The following is a 20,202-nucleotide window of genomic DNA, read 5'->3' as shown; positions in this document are numbered from 1 at the left end:
GTTGCATTTTTATTTTCATTTAATTCTAGGGCTTTAAAAACTTCCTTAGTCCCTGATTTTGTAACTGACAGTTTAAGAGCATGTTTTTCAGTCTTTGTTTGTATGGTTTTTTTACATTCCATTATGATATAATAAGATGTACAATATTTAAAATTTTTTCTATCATATTTCTTAAGATTTACGCTAGCTCAAAATGTGATCTAATTCTGGAGAAAGTTCCATGGGCTACTGAACAAAGTATGTATTATAATTGTTTAGGTATTCTGTATACGTCTGTGATCTGTGGTGTAGTATAACTGTAATTTCTTTGTTTTGTTTTCTTGTTTTTCCCCCCTTGAGATATTGGTTATGATCACAGGTTGGTGTAATTGAGATAATGATATTATAGTGTATTCTTGTATGCTACCACTGTTGGGTCCAGTTTATTCAAGTTTTCTAAACTTTCTATCAAGCACTTATTTCTAATCATGAATAGATGATTTCTTAGATAATTCTAACAATAGAGTTAATAGTTTTAAGCTTTCAAATTCTTTTAAATCTTACTACCAACTATTTCTTTGTTTTCTCTCATCTCTCAAAAATAAGAAAATGGCAGCCTATGCTAGGCCACCATATACTTACTTTAATCTATTACAGGGTGAAGAGATTTAAAGCACTAATTGCAATTAGAAATCGTCAGCCAACTTAGGCATTAACTAATATCAAAACATATTTATTGTTTTTAAAATTATCTGTATTACCTGTATTATTTGTAGGTCCGGCTAGCAATCAATCAAGACACAGACACTTGTTAGATTTTAAAATAGCCTTGGTTAACCTGAGGCAGGGCAGGTATCAATCCTCTAAACCACCTCCCATCCATAATCCCAAATACTTGCTTGTGTTCTTCATCTGGGCTGGATTCTCCATCCATGCCCCCCGCCATGTGCTTCTCCTCCAACTAACCCATAGTGGCCTTCCTCTCTTTACTTCAGGTCTCTCTCTTTCTCCTGGTGGCGGTCCTTCTTCTTCCTGGAATTCCTCTCTCTCTAAACCCTACCTAGCTCCTGCCCTGCCCAGGTGGGATGGCTTTTTATTAAACAAAAAGTGGATCAGACAACAAACAGTAATCAACAACATCAAAATACATCAGATTATACCCCAACACATATTTCTTTCTAGTATAAAACCACCTCTTTCTACTTTGACAACTCTTGACATTTTCTTCCTTTTATTTTAATTCATTTACTTACTTTTCAGTGACCTTAAATCAACATTGAATTTCTATGACCCTTAAAACAAAATAAATTTACCTTGTGTTTTTGAGGTTATTGTCTTACCTACTTTACTATTACAAGACATCTTTCTTATTTCCTTTTCTAGTCTAATACAAAGAAATATTCTTTACTACATATTTGGATAATACTCAAAATATAACACTGTATAAGCTACTTTAACTGTAATAAATTAAATGAAATCTAGTCTTGCAGAGTTAATTCTTCTGTTTTTGTCTCACTTAATGAACTTAAATACTCCATTTTAGTAGGCTTTGCATAATGTTATTTTCTTTGCTCTATATGAATTACTAGTTTAGTAATTTCCACAATGGCTTATGGCTTTATGATATTGTTATACTTAAAAGTTGGAAGATTAACTGCAATAGCAATGCATTTTTCCTTTTGAACAGCATATGATATTGTATATGGCTTCCTTTGCCTAGTGTATATTGGTGGAGATAGAATTTGAGAGGAGTTAAAATGTGCTAAATGTTTATCTTGCTCTGAGTTTCCTAATTGTCTTTTTACATCTTGATAATAGTGCATTGTTATGAAATATTTGTACATTTTGCAATAAAATTTTAGAAATCTATGGATATTGACAATGGTAACGGTTGAGGCTTTTTAGCTTAGTGGTAGAGCTCTTGCCTTGTATTTGTGAGGCTTTAAGGTTTTCTCCTTAGCAGTGCAAAAACAGAAGTAGAAAATAGAAGGAAATTTATGATGGTTAGTTTCTCTGTTGCACTGGTTAAAAATAAATCACTAAATATGATTGTTTATATATAATATCTGGAAAAATACATAACCAAAACTGGTTCCAGTGAGTCTAAAGATTTAATTTTCAATATATATCCTTATTTAGCTTTGGTCCCTACCTTTTAGTCTGAGATCTTCTGTTGCACTGAAAAACAGAAGTGTATTTGTTTGCATACCTATATAAGTAGAAAATCTATTTTCTTCTTAACTGATGTAGTTAGTAGGATTTTTCAGTAAATTTCCTTTTTTGTGGGCTAGTTTTGATTTTCATGACATTTATAATTAGTATACTTAGGTGCATGCATGTGGACTAGAAAATCAGACACCGGTACAGTGATTAAGTGGAAAAGTGTTTCTGGATGTTTATGTGAATGAAGAATCAGAAATATACTTAAGTGGTGTTTGAGTTATGTAAATAAGTTCATGTCTTTTTTAAAAAAAAAATATCAAAAGTCACTGAAGATGAGAATATTCATGATTTTATCTTTTTAGACTTTGTTCTATACTTGCATCAGTGAGTGATGGTATGTTCATTTTAATGCATTGTTTTTAATTAAGTTCCTACCTTAAGAGTCCATCTCTGTTGTTTTGACTAAAAATCCCAGATCATTGATTTTACCAATAAAGACAAAGGAGCCAGATGCTGGGGTAAAAACCTGCTAGCTCAGAGAGGCAGAGAAAGCACCCAGCCGATCTTCCTACTTAGCTCACATCCTGATGGAAAAGCCTCAAAAGGCTCACTAGCTCAGCTGACAGCCCAGGAAGAAAAGGCAGAGAAAAAGAAAAAGAAAGAAAAGAAAAATCCCCAATTCAGACCAAACCAAAAATCCAAACAACCCAAGGCACAAGGTTTGCCAGCTCAAAACCCAAAAGCCAAAGAACTACGAACTGAGGAGCTTAAGAGCTAAAATTAAAACCCCAAGACCCAAGGAGCTAAAGAGCCAGACTTCTACACGCTGTCTTAAATACTCTTCATCTCAAAATCCCTGCTACTCTCTAAGCTGGTTTCTTACTCCAAATTTTTTTTAAAAAAAGATTTTATTTATTTATTATGTACATAGTGTTCTGCCTGCATGCCAGAAGAGGTCATCAGATCCCAGTATATATGGTTGTGAGTCACCATGTGGGTGCTGGGAATTGAACTCAGGACCTCTACAAGAGCAGTCAGTGTTCTTAACCTCTGAGCCATCTCTCCAGCCCCCCTTGTTCCAACTCTTGACCTAGGGTTAACTTTATTAAATCCCTTTGGATTAAAGGTATGTGCTAGGGCTCAACCAAGGCCAAACAAAAGACAGGCTTTTATACTTCTGTGATCTCAGGGATCACAATAGGATCAAAGATCCTGTGACATTTCCTTTCAGAGCTATTCTTTCATAGTTTATCATAACATTTTAAATTACTGTTTACTGGAGCTATCACTCAATTGAAGAACGCCTTGGGATTGTTTGATCTCCAGTACTGGGCAAAATTAAAATAAAAAGAAAAGAAGGGGAGGGAAGAAGACCCGGTATAGAGGAAGCAGAGAGAAAATTTAGATGGATGTAGGAGTGCACACCTATATCTCCTGCTCTTGGGAGGTGGAGTCAGTAGGATTCCCAAAAGCTTTTTAGGCCAGCATAATGAGACCATGCTTATAAACAAACAACTAAAGGACTTATTTAGAAATATATTGAATCCAGAAAGTACCTTATAAGCCTTTTCTTCCTATTCTTTTGCATTTGTTTATATAGTAGGTTCTAAGAAGTAGATTGTGAGACTGTGTTTGTCCCAGATGAACAAATCATGTAAAAGACAAATATGAGCTACATGTTATTCAGCTTGTTTGTCTATTGATTGGTTGGCTGACTGATTACAGTGGTGGGACTGAAGAACCTAGGGCCTAGGGTATGATAAGCAAGTACTACCACTTAGTCATGCCTCTTGGCTCTGTACTTTTTTTTAAAAACCGGGTCTACAGAAGTTTCTCTGTAAAGTATTTGCCTAGTATGTGCAAGACTCTTAGTTTTGCTGGGTGGTGGCGGCGCACAGGCAGGCAGATCTCTGTGAGTTCAGGGGCAGCCTGATTTACAGATCGAGTTCCAGGACAGCCAGGGCTACACAGAGAAACCCTGTCTCTAAAAGTCATAAATTAATAAAAAGATAAACAAATAAATAAATGCCACATATTTATATTGAGTACAAAGTAATATTTCTAATACAGTAATGAGTGGTCAATCAAGCTAACTTCAAGAAACTTGGTATTTTCAGTAAGGAACTTGAACAAATCTTCATATTATTACCAAAATGAATTCCACTTTACATTGGCCCATCATAGTCAAGTAGAATTTGTCTTGGGATGCAAATATGATTCATCATTCACAGATCAGTCACTAAGAAAAATGCATCACAGGCTTGCTTATAGCCAGTTTCTTTGGAGTCTTTTCCCGGTTGAGATTCCTTCTTTTAGAGTGACTCTATTTTGTGTCAGCTTGACCAAAAAATAGCCAGTTTTGAGAGAGAGAGAGAGAGAGAGAGAGAGAGAGAGAGAGAGAGAGAGAGAGAGAGAGAGAGAGAGAGATTGAGATTGTGTGTGTGTTTCTAACAGGGTTTTCCTGCTCTACCTGTCCTGGAACTCACTATGTAAACTGGACTAGCCTGGAAATCAGATATCTGCGTGCGTGTGTTTCCCTAGTGCTTGGAGTAAAGGTATGTACAACCATGCCTAGCACAGAGTTTTAATCTCATTTGTCAGCTTCATGAGATCTAGAATCATCTGGGAGATGGACCTCTTTTAATGCCTGCGGGGGATTTGTAGTTTGAGGTGGGAAGACCAATGCATTGTGGGTAGCATCGTTGTCTGGGCTGGGATTGTTAGATTTTATTAAAAGGATAAAGTAATCTGAGCATGCATGCACTCATTGCTCTCTGATTCTGATTGTGATTGCAATGTGAATGGATACATAAGCCTCTGCTTCTCTGAATTCCCTTCCGTGATGGCAGTATCTTGAACTAAGAGGTGAAAAATACCTTCTCCCTTGAGCTGTCAAACTCCCCAGAGTTCATTAGCATATTATATTATAGCAATTGGAAAAGAAACTTTTTTTTTCCTCTTGAGACAGAGTTTTTCTGTGTTAGCCGTGGCTGTCCTGGACTCGCTTTGTAGACCAGGATGGCCTCCAATTCATAGTGATCCGCCTGCCTCTGCCTCCCGAGTGCGGGGATTAAAGGTGTGCGCCACCACGCCTGGATGGAAAAGAAACTCAAGACAGTAGTGAACAACTGGCAGTTTCTAAAATCCAAATAAGAGAAGGATTCTTTCCTCTGCTTGCTATGTTCTTTAAAAGCAGTACTGAAAGTCTTTGTTAGATCTAGTAATAAATTAAATAAAAGAAATAAAACAAATCAAAATAACCCATATTGCTTATAGTTTCCCGACAGTGATTCTTCTAGCAAGTCCACCAATGAACAAATTCGGTAAAGTGGCACAGTTAAAAGTGAGCACGTAAAAATAAGTAGAATTGCTCTATATTTACAAGGAGCTTCTGAGAAATCAAGGGAACAATGTTGTTGAATGGTTATTTGACTCTAGAGGGCTTCTCTACCCTAGCTAGTAGTTCCCAAATAATTGAGACAGAGACCTCTCGGATTTATAAAAGTAACTGGGCAAGTATCAACTCTCTAAGCTATTTTGTTATTTGCCAGCTACATACCCATATTACTTGTTTGAATTCTTTCTGTCTGGGCTGCTTCTGTTCCCTTATGCCAGCCCTCATGGCTACTCATGGTCCATACTGCCCTATGCCTACTTCCTTTTCTCTGGAGTCCTGTCCTCTCTCTTCCCACCCTTGTGGTTCCTCTGACCCCCAAGCCCTAGAACCTAAGACTGGCCTACATTACTTCTGGTTGATTATAGACTTTTGCAACTTTATTAACTAATTAACTCTGAATTAGGGAGAGCAAAATTGACATAACAAAGACCAGGTGAACATGAAAATGTGATCATCTGGTGGTAGCCGAGTCTTTGGGGGGGGGCAGTAATTAGCATTAGGATACATAGCACCAGACCAATCCCCAACAGAACAATGTTACTTCAGGTAGCTACAAAATAATTTTTATTCATGGAAATGAAAGACCTGTGTACATAACCATAAAATACAAAGACAAATAAGTGGAAAGATGTGTGTTCAGGGATTGGGAGTGTCTGTTCTGCCTAAAGTAGTCTACAGGTTCGTTATAATCCCTGGTAAAACGTCGTCTATGTCTAGCTGGCATAGTGCAGTGCTCCCATACGCTGTTGTCTCAGATTTGTTTTTGGCATAGTTTTAAAAAATTAATTTTATGTGTGTGTTTTGCACTGTATGTCGTCCTGGTGTACTGGAGGCCAGAAGAAGGTGTCAGATACCCTCAAACTGGAGTTACAGTGAACTGCCATGTGGGTGCTGGGAATTAAACCACAAATACATTAGCCTTCAGGGACATTTTACATAACGCTAGCTTCGTTCAAATATCAACTACAAATCAGTTTCTCCTTGAATTGCTGTCTATCTTCATTTGGTTACCTTGGGTTCATATATTAAATTTTCAGTTTATTAAATGGGAATACTAGAAGGTTTCTTTCCATAGGATTGGGAAAAAGAATTGTGTAATTATGTACCTTTTATCACAGTGCTACTGTTGGATGATTCTATAAAATAGAAATGATTGCTAAGTAATTTGGTTAAAGTCTGGTATTTATATATTGAAAATGTCTAGAAAAGTTATTTGTGTGCTACCAATAAAAGCCACAATTTTACTAGTTGTATGTAAAATGTTACATAGAATACATAATACCTTAACAGGTAGAATTTGTTTGGAGACTATAATTTATAAGTGTGGTTTTGCCAGTAGTTCATAAGAGTTAAGATTCTGTTCTTTTTTGATTTTTGCCATGTTAGGCATAACTGTTCTCTTGGTAAGTGTTCTGCTAAATTACACACATTAGTCTAAGATATTCTCTCTACTGTAATGCAAGTCACATTGTGAGGAAAGTTGGCCCAGCAATTCAGCCCCTGCCCTTGAGACCTAAGATTACAATATTATTATTTAAAAAGTCTTATACGTTGTAATTACTATAGTGTTATGGTTTATGTAAGTTGTAGCAAGTATAGAAAACATGAGCAAAAAAGATGTATCTTTTCAACCAGCAGGTAACCACTGTTCACGTTAACATCAAGCATTTCATTTGATATTCTATCTCTCTGGTATATATTTGTGTGTGTGTGTGTGGGGGGTATCTTTCAAACAAGAAAATTAAATGGTTTTATCACAATTTTAAAGGAAAGTTTCTTTGAGTGACACTAATAACTCTCACCTTTTTTATACAAAAATAACAGTAGAGCTTCTCTAGTTAATAGAAAGATAAAGAAGCCTCAGTACTCTGTTTTTAACTAGCCTAAACAGTCTGCCTAGGAACTAATGATGAACTCCAGGGCTCTACATTACCATGCATGTATGTCACCTCAAGTCTTGGATACTCATTTGGACGAGTTTGGATTTGAGGTCTGCCTGGCCTACACAGAGCTTGAGTTTTAAACTAACAGACGAACTCTCATAGTTGTTAATTTTCTCCTTTTAACGTCTCTCCTCTGGTGTATGGTCATGAGTGCATTCATGTACGTCTGAATATTTGCATGCTGGTCCATGTGTATGTGTGTCTGTGTGTGGAAGTAGAGGTTGATAGTGGATGTCTTCCTCAGTTGCCCCTTAACCTCATTTTTTTTTTAAGGTTTTGCTGAAGCTGGAGCTCACCAACTCAGCTGGTTGGTCTCTTCCTCCGTAGTGCATGTGTGTTACCTTGCCCAGCTTTTTGCATGGACACTGGAGAACTGAACCAAGGCACTTTACCAACTGAACCATTTTGCATCCTCATTAGCTTTCTTGAATGGCTGCATGTCTGTGACAGCCATGGAGGTGTTCTGTTTAGATTTCCCTTGAGAAACTTCCACCTTGAGGATGGTTTTAGCTGACACTCCAGCTACAATGGCCTTTCAGATTTGCTTTATCATTCAGTTCGGGACATATATTCCCTGGGTAACTTCTTCTCCAGTTACTGAGCGTGGCATTGCCCATTTCTGCCTAACACGGGACTTGTCTTTGGGCAGTCTAGAACTCGAGCTCCCTGAAGACTGGCAGTCGAGAGCTGTACTAGTTTGAGGTTGTTCCTACTTAGTTCTCCTTTCTTACTGCTGTACTTCATAGCTGACTGGCCTGTGTCACAGCCTTAAGGTCTTGTTAATTCTCTTGCTGTTTCTCTTCTCATTCTTTCAGAAACGTTTCTCATGATAAAATTCTTACATATTTAGCTTGTATCTTGATTCTGCTTCTCAAAGAACCTGAATTGAAACACGTTATTTTTATAAGTCTTTGTGTTTTCTAAATTTATTTACATTTATTTTATGATATGTGCATTGGTGTTTTACTTGCATGTAAGTCTATGTGGAATTACAGACAGTTGTGAGATGCCTTGTGGGTGCTGTAATTTGAACCCGGGTCCTTTGGAAGAGCAGTAACCACTGAGCCATCACTCCAGACCTGACACAGTTTTCTCAAAAAAACCCTTTAAGTTATACAGTCACTTGCTTTATTTTTTAAAAAGAGCATAGAAATGTACAAAACAAAAAGGACAGTAATCACCCCTTCTCTAAGAATCCAGAAAAGCCATCTCTAAATGCTTGTTACTAAGCTTCTGTCATTATCTCATCTGTGTCCTACTCTTTCAGCCTGTCATCTTTTAGCCAGTATCTGTTACTCTAAGTGCTAAAATATAGGGAATTAGTACACCGAACATTTTTTTAACTGCTCCTCCGTCTGTCACTTGTTCACATTAGTTATCTTGACTCTGTGAAGGCTTATGTTTATGTCTAGTTATATATACATGTGCATAATATTCTATAATTTAGAACATGCTTTGAATAATATTTTCAAGAATCAGTAGTACAATTTTATTATAATTGTATAAAAATAATTAAATCCAGAGCCAACTAATTTGCTGACACTATGTAGAGGGAATGCAGTGTCTTCTATTTGAGTTCTGCCATTGAAATTGTTTGGTTTTTTAAAAATCTAGATGTCCAGCTTTCTGTACCCAGTGCTACTATTCCTGTTGTCTTTATCAGTGCTTAAGAGCACACGCTATACTTAGGTTTGAAGGGTAGTACCAACAGTTACTGGCTATGAGCTGGATGTGGTATAAATGCCTATACTCCCATTACTTGAGTAGTGGAGGCAAGAGGTTAAGGAGTTTCCAGGACCCATTATGTATATGAAATGTACATGGATCACAGAACTTCTTCCAAGGCCTGTGGTAAGCAGCAATTGGCACCTTTATTTTTATTTTTATTTTTGCCCTCTCTGTTGCTTTGTATGTATTGAATTACATTAGCAAAAGATTTTAAGACAAACAAGCAAGACCCCCAAAACATTATAAACTCAGTCATTGGCTAATCTTAGGCAAATGAGCTAAAAATCTTTTTTGTGTGTGACTAAAAATTTGTTTTTATAAATATTGTTACCAAAAACAAAAGCAAACAAACAAAAACAAAAGTGCCATTTATGCCAGGCAGTGGTGGAGCAGGCCATTAATTCCTGCACTAGGAGGCAAAGGCAGGCGGATGTTTTGAATTTGAAGCCAGCCTGGTCTACAGAGTTCCAGGACAGCCAGGACTACAACTACACAGAAACCCTGTCTCCGGGCAGTGGGAACCCCCAAACCAAAACAAGACTGTCAATTCATATCTTCATTGATCAGAAGTTTAACTGGCTCAGATGAATGTTTTCTTAGCATCTTGAAAGACCTAAATGGAGTTAGCTTCTTCAGGTGGCTTTAGGGAGCTCAGATTCCTTACTCACTCAGATCATTGGCAGAAATGATTCCCAAGATCCTCTTTCTTTGATGGATGTTGGTTCTAGGAAAGGAGATCTTGCTCAACTCATAGAGACCACTTGCTGTGTTCATGCTCCTTTCATCACAGAGCAGTGGAGGGTAAGGTTCCTCTCAAGCTTTAAGTTCCTTCTGCATTTTTCTGCTGCATCTCTTTGATTTGTGTGCTTTATTTCTTTCTCCCTTCAGGGCCAGTGTGATTGATTATATTGATTAACAAAAGATAATTTACCTATTTTGATGTCTGGTGATCTTTTGCCATGCAATTTAATACATAACAGAGTAGCAGCAAGGGACAAAAGATGAAGTACCAAATGCAGATTACCGCAGGCATTCTAGGAGGTTCTATGATCCATATATATTTCATAGACAAAACGCGTCTACCGTATCCCAAGGTTCCTAAAGTTCTCATGACAACCAAAGTCTCATCTAAATGACATAAAGTCAGAAGTCCTAAATCTCTTATCTACATATTTAAATGAAGTATGGGTGAAGTTTTTAAAACAATGAACCTGTGCAACCAAGGAAACAGACTATATTTTCCCCAGATACAGCCCTGGGACTGATACAGACATTATAGTTAAAAAAGGAAGAATGAGAGGAATTATTTGTTCTAAATAGTTTAGGAATCCAGTTGGAGAAACTCCACAAATTCCAAGACTTAGGAGTGATCTTTTGTGATTTGCAGCTTTCTCCTAATTTCTTTAACCATTTGTTTATTCTGTACTGTGAACAATAATATCTGCTGCTTAGGATTATTGGGACAGTCAAATGTTAAAGCATGTAAGGCAAATCCGTAAGACCATGTTTGACAGATAGTAAGCATTAAGTAGTTTGATTGTCAGCAGTGTGAGTCATAACACCCATTCATCCGTGTGTGTGTGTGTGTGTATGTGTGTGTGTATTTTTCTTTGTGTATATCTACATTTAAAGGAGAAATGCAAGCATCTTATTCTCTTATATAGTTTTTCTTTGTAGACTTTATACATGAAATAACTTCTCCTTTGGTAAGGGGCTGTGTTCAACCTATTGTTTATTTACTTTTGCATGAAATTTCATAATGTGTTGCTCTTTCAAAACCGGTCCAGGAAATTGGCATAGTAACCAAGTCAGCCAAAGGAAGCAGTGAAAGTGTGTTAGTTTGTTAGGATCATGTTATGGATAAGCTTCATGGATAATAGCTAAGGATAAAGAATATAGAGTCAGACTGATTTAGATCAAATAAGTGGGGTGTTAGGCAATTTTCTGGTCTGCAGTTTTGCCACCTGCAAAATGGAGATGATAGTTTGTGTACTTCTGTCATTAGGATACCAATAAATTAATGTATATAAGTTGGTAGGGATCAAAAGATAATAGTAGTATTAACATTGTGTTAGGTCAGTGTTTGTTCAGATTTCAAATGTGAATGTTCAGGGTATAGAAAGTTGAAATGAAAGGACAAGTTTTTTTTACTGAGAGGAAAAAAAATATGCTGTTTGTCACTATTTAGAGGTAGAATAACTTTTGAGACAGGAACTTTCTAGGACATTAATAACAACTCATTAATATACTTAAGTAAATGGGCCTTTCTCTTTGTCATTTTCATCATCCCCTGTTTCTCCAAATTTCTGCTTTAGTAGTAAGAGTAGTCTCTAGTTGTTAAAAATCCTTCCTTTGAAGTTTTTGAAAATTTAAAGTTATAATGAGTATATGTAATAGAATCTTCTGTCACACTTAAGTCTCTGGAGTCTGTTAACAAAAATGGTCCTTATCTCTGTGTATTAGTGAGTTTGATGTTTTTTCTCATTATTCTGTTGGTGGCACATTCCTAACATAGTGAGCAATGTCTTTTATATATTCGGTTTACTTGAATTATAGAGAAAATGATTTTTGAGACTAATTTTTAAAAAATTTTGGACATTCACAAAATATTACCTTTGACCTTGTTTTGCAGAGAACAAGTTGTATTTTGTATGTTTCTTACCTCCAGCACTGCAAAAATAAAGAGTAAAATTTCTTGTTACAGAGCTGAATACTCTGGTGACGGCTGATAAAACCTAGCTAGCTGTGTATTTTTTAGTCAGGAATTTATGGGAAGAGACCTCAATTAGCAATGGATTACTAAAAGAATGGTGTTCTTGAAAACAGTGCAATGTTGTTTGGTATACGCATCGACTAAATACTGGAAAACAGTTTGGTGAATCACATTTAGGCCCACTTTTTCATTAAGATGGCTTCATGACAGTCTGCCAGTATATTGTAGCATATGTTCATCCATTATTCTTGATGTTCCATTGCTAAAAATAGTCGTGGTTATTATCCTTACTCTTACCAGTTTTGTGCTTTAAAAAGCTTAGTATCAACGGTCACATCTTATTAATTATGGGCTTCATTTTGAGACATAAATCACAATAGAATTTTAGGTCAAGTGTGTCAAATATCCCTTTTGTTGCGAGATTGTTGCTTTGTTAAGGTAGTTTTTCTTTCATTTGGATTATGTGCTATGTTCAGCTTTGGTTGTTAATTGATAGATGTGCTATCCTCTCTGTGAGAGCTTTTAAAATGCATAACACGTATTTCAGAAAGCAGCTGTTGCTATGGTAACTCTCGGGTCACTTGCAGCTCAGCTTACATGATTGGCTGTTAATGGAGCCTAATATGCTTGAGAAGAGAATTGAGCAAATGAAAGAGGGTTTTGAAGGAATCCTCTTAAACCTCTTGAAGTTTAGCAGAATAGCACTCAAAAATTTAACACTTTATTACTGTTACACACTTTTGATATGAGTAGTTTTATGGCTAATGACAAGCTTGAAAAATAATCTTAACTTTTAAGAATGTTGGAATCTTGTTACTATTTTCCCTCATTTCACTGTTATTTAAAGAAACACAGCTGTTAGTTATACTCTGTGCCCTGTGTTTTGAGCCATGTACTTCAGAGGAGTTGATTGGATTGAGGCATGGGAAGGTTGTTAATTGTGTGGGGCCAGAAAGAGTAGGAAAGCCAGGAACAGTGTTTACATTTACTGTAGTCCGTGTGAATTAGATTAGAGTCACTTTTCAGTTAGATTCTTAAGGTAGTCCCATGAATACCTACCTGCCTTTCTTAGAGGGGTGTTGAATGTTCAGGAGGAGATAGTGAGGTGTACTTTGGATTTTTTTTTTTTAGTTGGTAGATTACCTGACACAGTCAAGCATAAGAATTTCTAGAAACCCAGTCAAGATGGCTCAGTGGGCAAAGATTCTTGCCACCAAGCTGATGGCCTGAATTCAATCCCTAGGACCATTGTGGTGGAAAGATAAAACTTACTCCTATAGGTTGTCCTACCTCTGTAAGTGCACCACAGCATGGTGGTATGTACAAGTGTACACATACACACACCCTGCCCCATAGATATAATAAGCAATTTAAAAAGAATTGGTATAATAAAAATTGAACCATGTAAAATGGCATAGTAATATCAAGCTTGTTAAATGACAGTTTTTACCAGTGTCCACCTACTATCACTTTATACAGTGGTATTAATAATAGAGCTACTTAGGTGGGCACAGTGCCACACACCAGTCATCCCAGCACTTGAGGCAGAGACAGGCGGATCTCTGAGTTTGAGGCCAGCCTGCTCTACAAAATGAGTCCAGGAGAGCCAAGGCTACACAGAGAAACCAGTCTTGAAAAACAAACAAAACAAAAAAGCCGCTTTATTGGATAATAGTATATGTAATTAAAATTATGATTTTAATTCAAGTGATGTTTACTTCACTTCAGAAATTGTTTCACTTTGTAAAATTGATTTTAATTGCCTGGTGCAGAAGATACTGGAAACAGAAGTAAAGCATGAGGCTCATTATATCTCTTTGTACTTCTAGAGCTTTAAAAAATTGATTATAGTGCCATGTACATATAGCCCAGCACTTGAGTCAGGAGGACGGTGAGCTTGAGGCAAGCCTGGGAGTGCAGTGCTCTTAGTGGTGGGTGTTACATGTCTAACAAGAGCATCGCTGTGGCTTCCACCCCAGCATAGCCAACGAACACGAGTGTGCTGCAGGGTTAAAACTGACACAGTTCATTTTACTGTGCTAGTATATTTTGTTGTATTTTATTTTTGATTTTGTTAGCATAAATGGTGATAATTTAATTTATTAAAGGATTATTTAGAAACAGTTAATCATTTTTGTTTTTGAATGATACTGTTCAAGTGACTCTACATCCTGTTCTGACTGAGGCAGTAATAGAACTACTAGATTATGGTATTGTCTGATAAGATTAGCAGTCCTCTTTAGCAATAGGAAAAATAAAACTTAAGTTAGCATATCAATCTACAGTCTTAGAGCTACTATTAACTACATATTTAGAAAATTTATTCTGTGGCCAGGCATGGTTGTGCACACCTTAACTTTCAGCATTCTGGAGGCCAGCCTGGTCTACAGAGATTCAGGACAGCCAAGGCTACATGGAGAAACCCTGTCTCAAACAAAACAAAACAAAAGAAAACAATAGTTTATTCTGTGTATATCTGAGTATACATGAAACATATAGATCATTCTTTATATATTTCTATACATTTGTCATTTTCCCTCTATTTTATAAGCATTTCAAGTTTAATTTTTCTTGAATATTATTTGACATTCGATTAAAAGTTTTATTTTTAGTTTACAAATAACAGCCTTTTCAAAATATTAATTTTTAAAATTATGTATCTGTGCATGTGAGTGCAGTGCAGGTACCAAAGGAGCCTAGAAAAGGCCATTTGATCTACTGGAACTGGAGTTATAAGTAGAGAGCTACCTTATGTAGTTTCTGGGAACGCAACTCCAGACTTCTTCAAGAGTGGTACACTGTAAGAGCATCACATACACTTAGCTGCTGAGCTTTTTTATTTTTATTTTTATTTTTAAATAGTATTTTCAAACATTAGGCCTCCATTGATCCTCTGATCCTTTACTCACTCATCTCTATTGAAGTTTCTCAATGGCATATAACATTTAAAAAGTCTGTCCAGTCCCAACATTTTCGATGTCTCAGTGGTCAAGAACACTGACTGTTCTTCTAGAGGGTCTGGGTTTGATTCCTGGTGGTTCACAACTATCTGTAATTCCAGTTCCACAGGATCCACTGCGCTCTTCTGGCCTCTGTGGGCGCCTTCACAGGAATGGCCCACAGACATATGGATAGGCAAAACACCCATAGACATTTTAAAAAAAAGAAAGAAAAAGAAAGAAAGAAAAACAACAACAGAAACAGCAGTAATTGCTGTTTAGTTACTAGACATTAAGTTGTTTCCCTCTATCTCAATATAAAATGTTCCCTGTAGGCGAATGTCTTAGTGTTTCTGTTGTGATAAAACTCCATCACAATACACTGCTTAGAGACGAAAGGGTTTATTATAGCTTACAAGGCTCAGGAATACTGTATTTCTGAAGGAAGTCAGGACAAGAACCTGGAGACAGGAACTTATGCAGAGGCCGTAGAAGAATGCTGCTTACTGACTTGTTCCCTGTAGCTCGTTCAGCCTACTCTCCTTTATACCCAGGACCTCTGCCTGCCCAGGGATTGCTCCACCCACAGTGGAGTAGGCCCTCTTACATCAATAACTAAAACAATGTGTTGCAGACTTGCCTACAGGCAATTATTATGGAGACATTTCCCCCCAATTGAGAGTCCCTCTTCCCAGGTAACTCTAAACTTGTGTCACGTTGACAGGAAACTAACCAGGACAGTGAAAAAATGTTTGATATATATATGTACGTATGTATGTTTGTATGTGTGTCTATATCTATGGGTTTGTGTTTGATTCAGGGGTGATTTGTAAAGGAGGAATTACTAAGTAAAAATCATTGCTATTTTAAAGACATGTTTTTGGAAGAGCTTAGATTTTGTCTTACTATGTAATCAAAGTTGGTCTTGAATCCTAAGACCCAAAGTTGTTCTAAAATCCCCTATTTTAATTAGCATCTGTTAATTGTAGAAAATATTGGGTTTCATTATGACATTTTGTACATGTATATAATATACTTTGGTCATCTTAAGTCCCATTACCATATCCAGCTACCCTCCCCCACTGTTCACTGTTCCCCTATCTCTTTACCATGAAGCACTCCTACTTTGATTTATTACCTCTATTGTTTTAATTTTTTTGTTGTATGTACACATATGTATAAATAGATAAATACCTGTTGAGTCCATTTGCTGTTGCTCATATTTGTATGCTATTAGAGCTGACCACTTGATATTGTTGGATAATTGGAGGTTAGTTTCTGGGGAAGACTGATTTCTCCCCCTTCCCCTCCCCCCCCCCCCTTTCTCAGCAATCATTAATTGCTTGTAGCCCTTCATCTAGGGGTGGAAGGTTCTGAGATTTCCCTCATCTCTGTCACATGCCAGCTGGTGTTGTCATTGTTCAGGTCTTCTTTAGGCAATAATGTTGACTTTTCATGGGTGCAGCTTCCCTGTCACACGTAGGAGACAGTTTCACAGCAGATGTCCTGGCACTCGAGCTCCTACAGTGCTTTCACTCCCAGTTCTGCAGTGTCCCCTAGGCCTTAGATGTAGGAATGTATTGTAGGTGTAGCAGGAGGGCCTGGGCACCCGATGGCCAGTTGTTCTCTGTATTTTGACTAGTTCTGGCTTTCTATAATGTTTCTTGTCCTTCAAAAAGAAGTATCTTTGATGAGAGTTGAAGGCCACACCCATCTGTCAGTGTAGGGATAAATATTAATAATTTAGTGAAGAGGACATGCTGGTTTGGGAAAGTGGTAGTAGGATTTCCTCTAGGTTCTATGGCCTTACTAGCTGTGGATAGTTTGCTAGGTCAACCTATGGGCTTTGATACCTTTGGTATTCTGCATATCAGGTATTTACATAATGACTCACTATCATGCAGTTACATATATCATATTTACATGATACAGTAGCAAAATCACAGTTATGAAGTAGCAATAAAATAATTTTATGGTTGGGAGGGACACCACAACATAAGGAACTATATTGAAGGATCACAGCATCAGGAAGGTTGAGCACCACTGGTCCAGAGTATCAGACATAAATTCCTTCCTATTGAATGGGCCTTAGATCTAATTAGACAGCTGTTATTGCCAAGATAAAAGTGCCATGATTTCACCTTCGTAGATATTAAGTTTTGCTGGTTATTGTGGTTTCTGGATGTCATAGCTAGGTAGAACTTTTACTTTTCTCCCTTGACAGCTTGCATAACACTTTATGTACTATGAAAGATAGTCTTCATGGAGGGCACTTTGGGTTAAGATCCACTCAGATTCCCAAGTCCTGTGTCCTTCAACAGTAGAGACTTAATTAAATTTCTGGGGGACAATCAAGGGCAGCAGCGATGGTGTACTTTTGGGAGGGTTACTTGGATTCCTTTGTCCAACAACTTGAAAGGAGATTACTTAGTTTGGTACTGGGAGTTTTTTTTAGGTAGCCTACGGTTCTTGGAGGAAACATCACTCTCAAGTGGTGCAACTTCATTTGATAAATATGTATATGTATGCATGCATGTGTACACACATACATATTATTTATTATTTTGGTTAACATGAAATGATTCTCTGTGACTTTTTTTAGCCATCCTTCATGTTATTCTCTCTCCTGCCTCTGTGTTGCCCTCCCTCCCACCTTCCTAGTTGAGAGCCTTCCCTCCCCCGATTTTGTCACTTAAAGTTCCTGACTTTTTGTTTGCTTGTTCTCTTGGCTGTCCTGGGCTCAGAGCTCTGCCTGCCTCTGCCTCCCTGAATGCTGGGATTAAAGGCTTGTGCCACCACTCTTGGCTAAGATACCTCTATTTGCTATTTCTTTCTCCACAGCTCTTACCCCTGCCCCAACATAGTTTCCTTTTACTTTCCTCAATTACTCTAGGTCATTTACTTATTTCTGAAGATTACTGCTAGGAGCCACAAATGAGAACATGCAGTGCTTCTCTTTCTGACTTTGGGGTACCACACTCAGTATAATACTTTCTAATTCCTTCCAGTTAGCTGCAGATTTCATGGTTTCAATTTTTCCCTCCCTCCCTCCCTCCCTCCCTCACTCCCTCCCTCTTTCTTTCTTTCATTAATTTATGAAGACAGGGTTTCTCTTGTAGTCCTAGCTGTGCTGGACTTGCTTTGTAGACCTGGCTGGACTCGAACTCACAGAAATCTGTGTGCGTCTGTCTCCCGAGTGTTGGGGTTACAGGTGTGCGCCACCATTCCTGGCTGATTTCATTTTTCTTTACATTTAGGTTCCGCCGCCCGCGCCCCCCCCCCCCCCATTTTCTAGCTATTATGAAGAAAGGAATGGTGAACATGGCTGAGTAGGTATTTGTAGAATAGGATATCAAGCTTTTTCAGCGTCTGCACAGTAGTGCTATAAATGGGACATGTAGATTATTTTTACCTTTTTGAGAATTTCCCATACTGAATTCTATAGTGACTGTACCAGTTTGTTTGCAGTCCCACCAACAGTAATTGGGGATTACCCTTTCCCTGCATCCTTGCTGGCATTTGCCATCAGTTGTTTTCTTCATCTTAGCTATTTTGACTAAGATAAAAATAATAGTTTAAAGTAGTTTTAGTTAGAAATCTCCTGATTGGTCAGCATGGACTATGTCTTAGAAATCAGTTGGGTCTATCTGATCAATAATGCCATTCGATTATTTTTTGGTTTTGTCCATATAGCTATTGAAGAAAGTGGAGTGGTAAAATTAGTCTTTAATTCTAGTAGTATGCTTGAGTGTATGCTTTAGTTTGTAATGTTTTCTTTGCTTAATTATAGTTTCTTACAAAGGGGTGCCTCCCCCTTTACATCTCTGCAGATTAGCTTTGTTTTAAATTCTATTATGACATCAACATCTGCTTGCTTTCTGTTTCCCTTGGTTTGGAATACTTTTTCCTTTTCGCTCTAAGGTGCTTGCTGTCTGTCTTTAAATCTGAGTATTTTGTAGACAGCAGAAAGATGAAAAAATTTTCCCCTTTTTTTATTTGGCTTTTTTTTTTTTTTTTGAGACAGGATTTCTCTGTATAGCCTTGGCTATGGATTTTGTTTCTTTTTCTTTCTTTATTTTTTCTTTTCTTTTTCCTCCTTTTGGTTTTTTGAGATAGGATTTCTCTGTGTAGCCTTGGCTGTCCTGGACTTGCTTTGTAGACCAGGCTGGCCTTGAACTCCAAGATCTACCTGCCAGTGTTTCTTAATGCATTCGGCTGACCTGTGTCTTTTGACTGGGGAGTTAATATTTACAGTTATTGGGGTTGGAGAGATGACTCAGCAGTTAGGAGCACTGGCTACGCTTCCAGAGGACCTGGGTTCAATTCCCAGCGCCCACTTGGTGGCTCATCTGTATGTAATCTAGCTCCAAGTGATTTGACACCCTCACATAGACTTGAATGAAGACAAAACACAAGTGCACATAAAATTTAAAAAATACTTAACAGTTATTATGAAGACATATATATGGGTTATATCTATCTATTTATTTATTTACTTATTTATTTTGTTTAACTATTTGTTTGTATCTTCTTTAAACTCCTGGAAGTCTTTGAAGAAGTTTATGCTCTTTTAAGTTCTGTGTTCTGGAATTCTTCTAGATAGTTCTCATTTTTTGAGGAGATAAACTCTCTTGACCTTTCATATTGTTTATGTTTGTATGATGAGACCTAGGCATGTGGAGTTCTTTCATTGGATTTTTGTTTGATGTGAAAAATCTATGCTGCTTCATATAGGACAGTGTACCAGTTACGCAGCTGAGGCAAACCCTGAAAGTTGTGGATTGCATTGGCAGGAGAGGGTCCAAGGACTCATCAAGCTGGATACCTTAACAGGCAAGCTTCCTGAGGTAGGTCTGGGTCTGTGCCAAGTGTGGTGGCTACAGGGTCTCTGGTAACAAGAAAGGCTTGATTTGATGTGCTAAAAGGTGGCTCTGGTCTCAGTTCTTGATCTGTAGCACAGAGTAGCCTTTTACTTGTGATGTCCTGTTTCAATCTGCAGAGTTCTGGGACTATAGTAGTGCCACAAGAATGTGTTGCCTCAACCAGTCTCTTTTCATAGTCAGTTTAGTCTAATTTATCTAGTTCAATTGCTAACAGCTACCAGTATATATTTCTTGAGCTGATGTCTTCTGTTTACTTGTTAATAGCATCTTGCTGGAGTCTTTTCACACTCCCAATAGTGCTATCATAGTAGCCTTCTAATTGCCTTCATTGAATGCTTAATCATTCTGGCCTTCCCTATGTTCTTACTCAAGTATTTGTAGAATAGAGCTTCATTATATAAAATGAGATGTTACAAGTTGTCTAAAACAATACTAAAGGTCCTTTAAAAGGATTTCT

The 20,202-nt window shown here is 37.4% G+C and overlaps 1 protein-coding gene across 4 annotated transcripts in view; it reads left to right on the top strand.

Annotated features, from left to right (window-relative positions):
- The window catches only part of STAG1 (STAG1 cohesin complex component), a 311,613-nt gene that overhangs the window by 37,293 nt on the left and 254,118 nt on the right, over positions 1 to 20,202 (top strand). Inside the window, exon 2 of one of the 4 annotated variants that reach the window (XM_084752353.1) lies at positions 4,597 to 4,697. The exons of 2 other annotated variants lie outside the window; for them this stretch is intronic. The gene's annotated coding sequence lies outside the window, so the exon portion shown is untranslated. Of the gene's footprint in view, positions 1 to 4,596; positions 4,698 to 19,690; positions 19,710 to 20,202 lie in introns of those variants that run through there. One more of the 4 variants, XM_084752354.1, reaches the window with a different exon arrangement.

This window comes from Acomys minous (assembly GCF_964271855.1).
Source record: "Acomys minous genome assembly, chromosome: 13".
Lineage (NCBI taxonomy): Eukaryota > Metazoa > Chordata > Mammalia > Rodentia > Muridae > Acomys > Acomys minous.
This window is presented reverse-complemented; position numbering and strand designations above follow the sequence as displayed.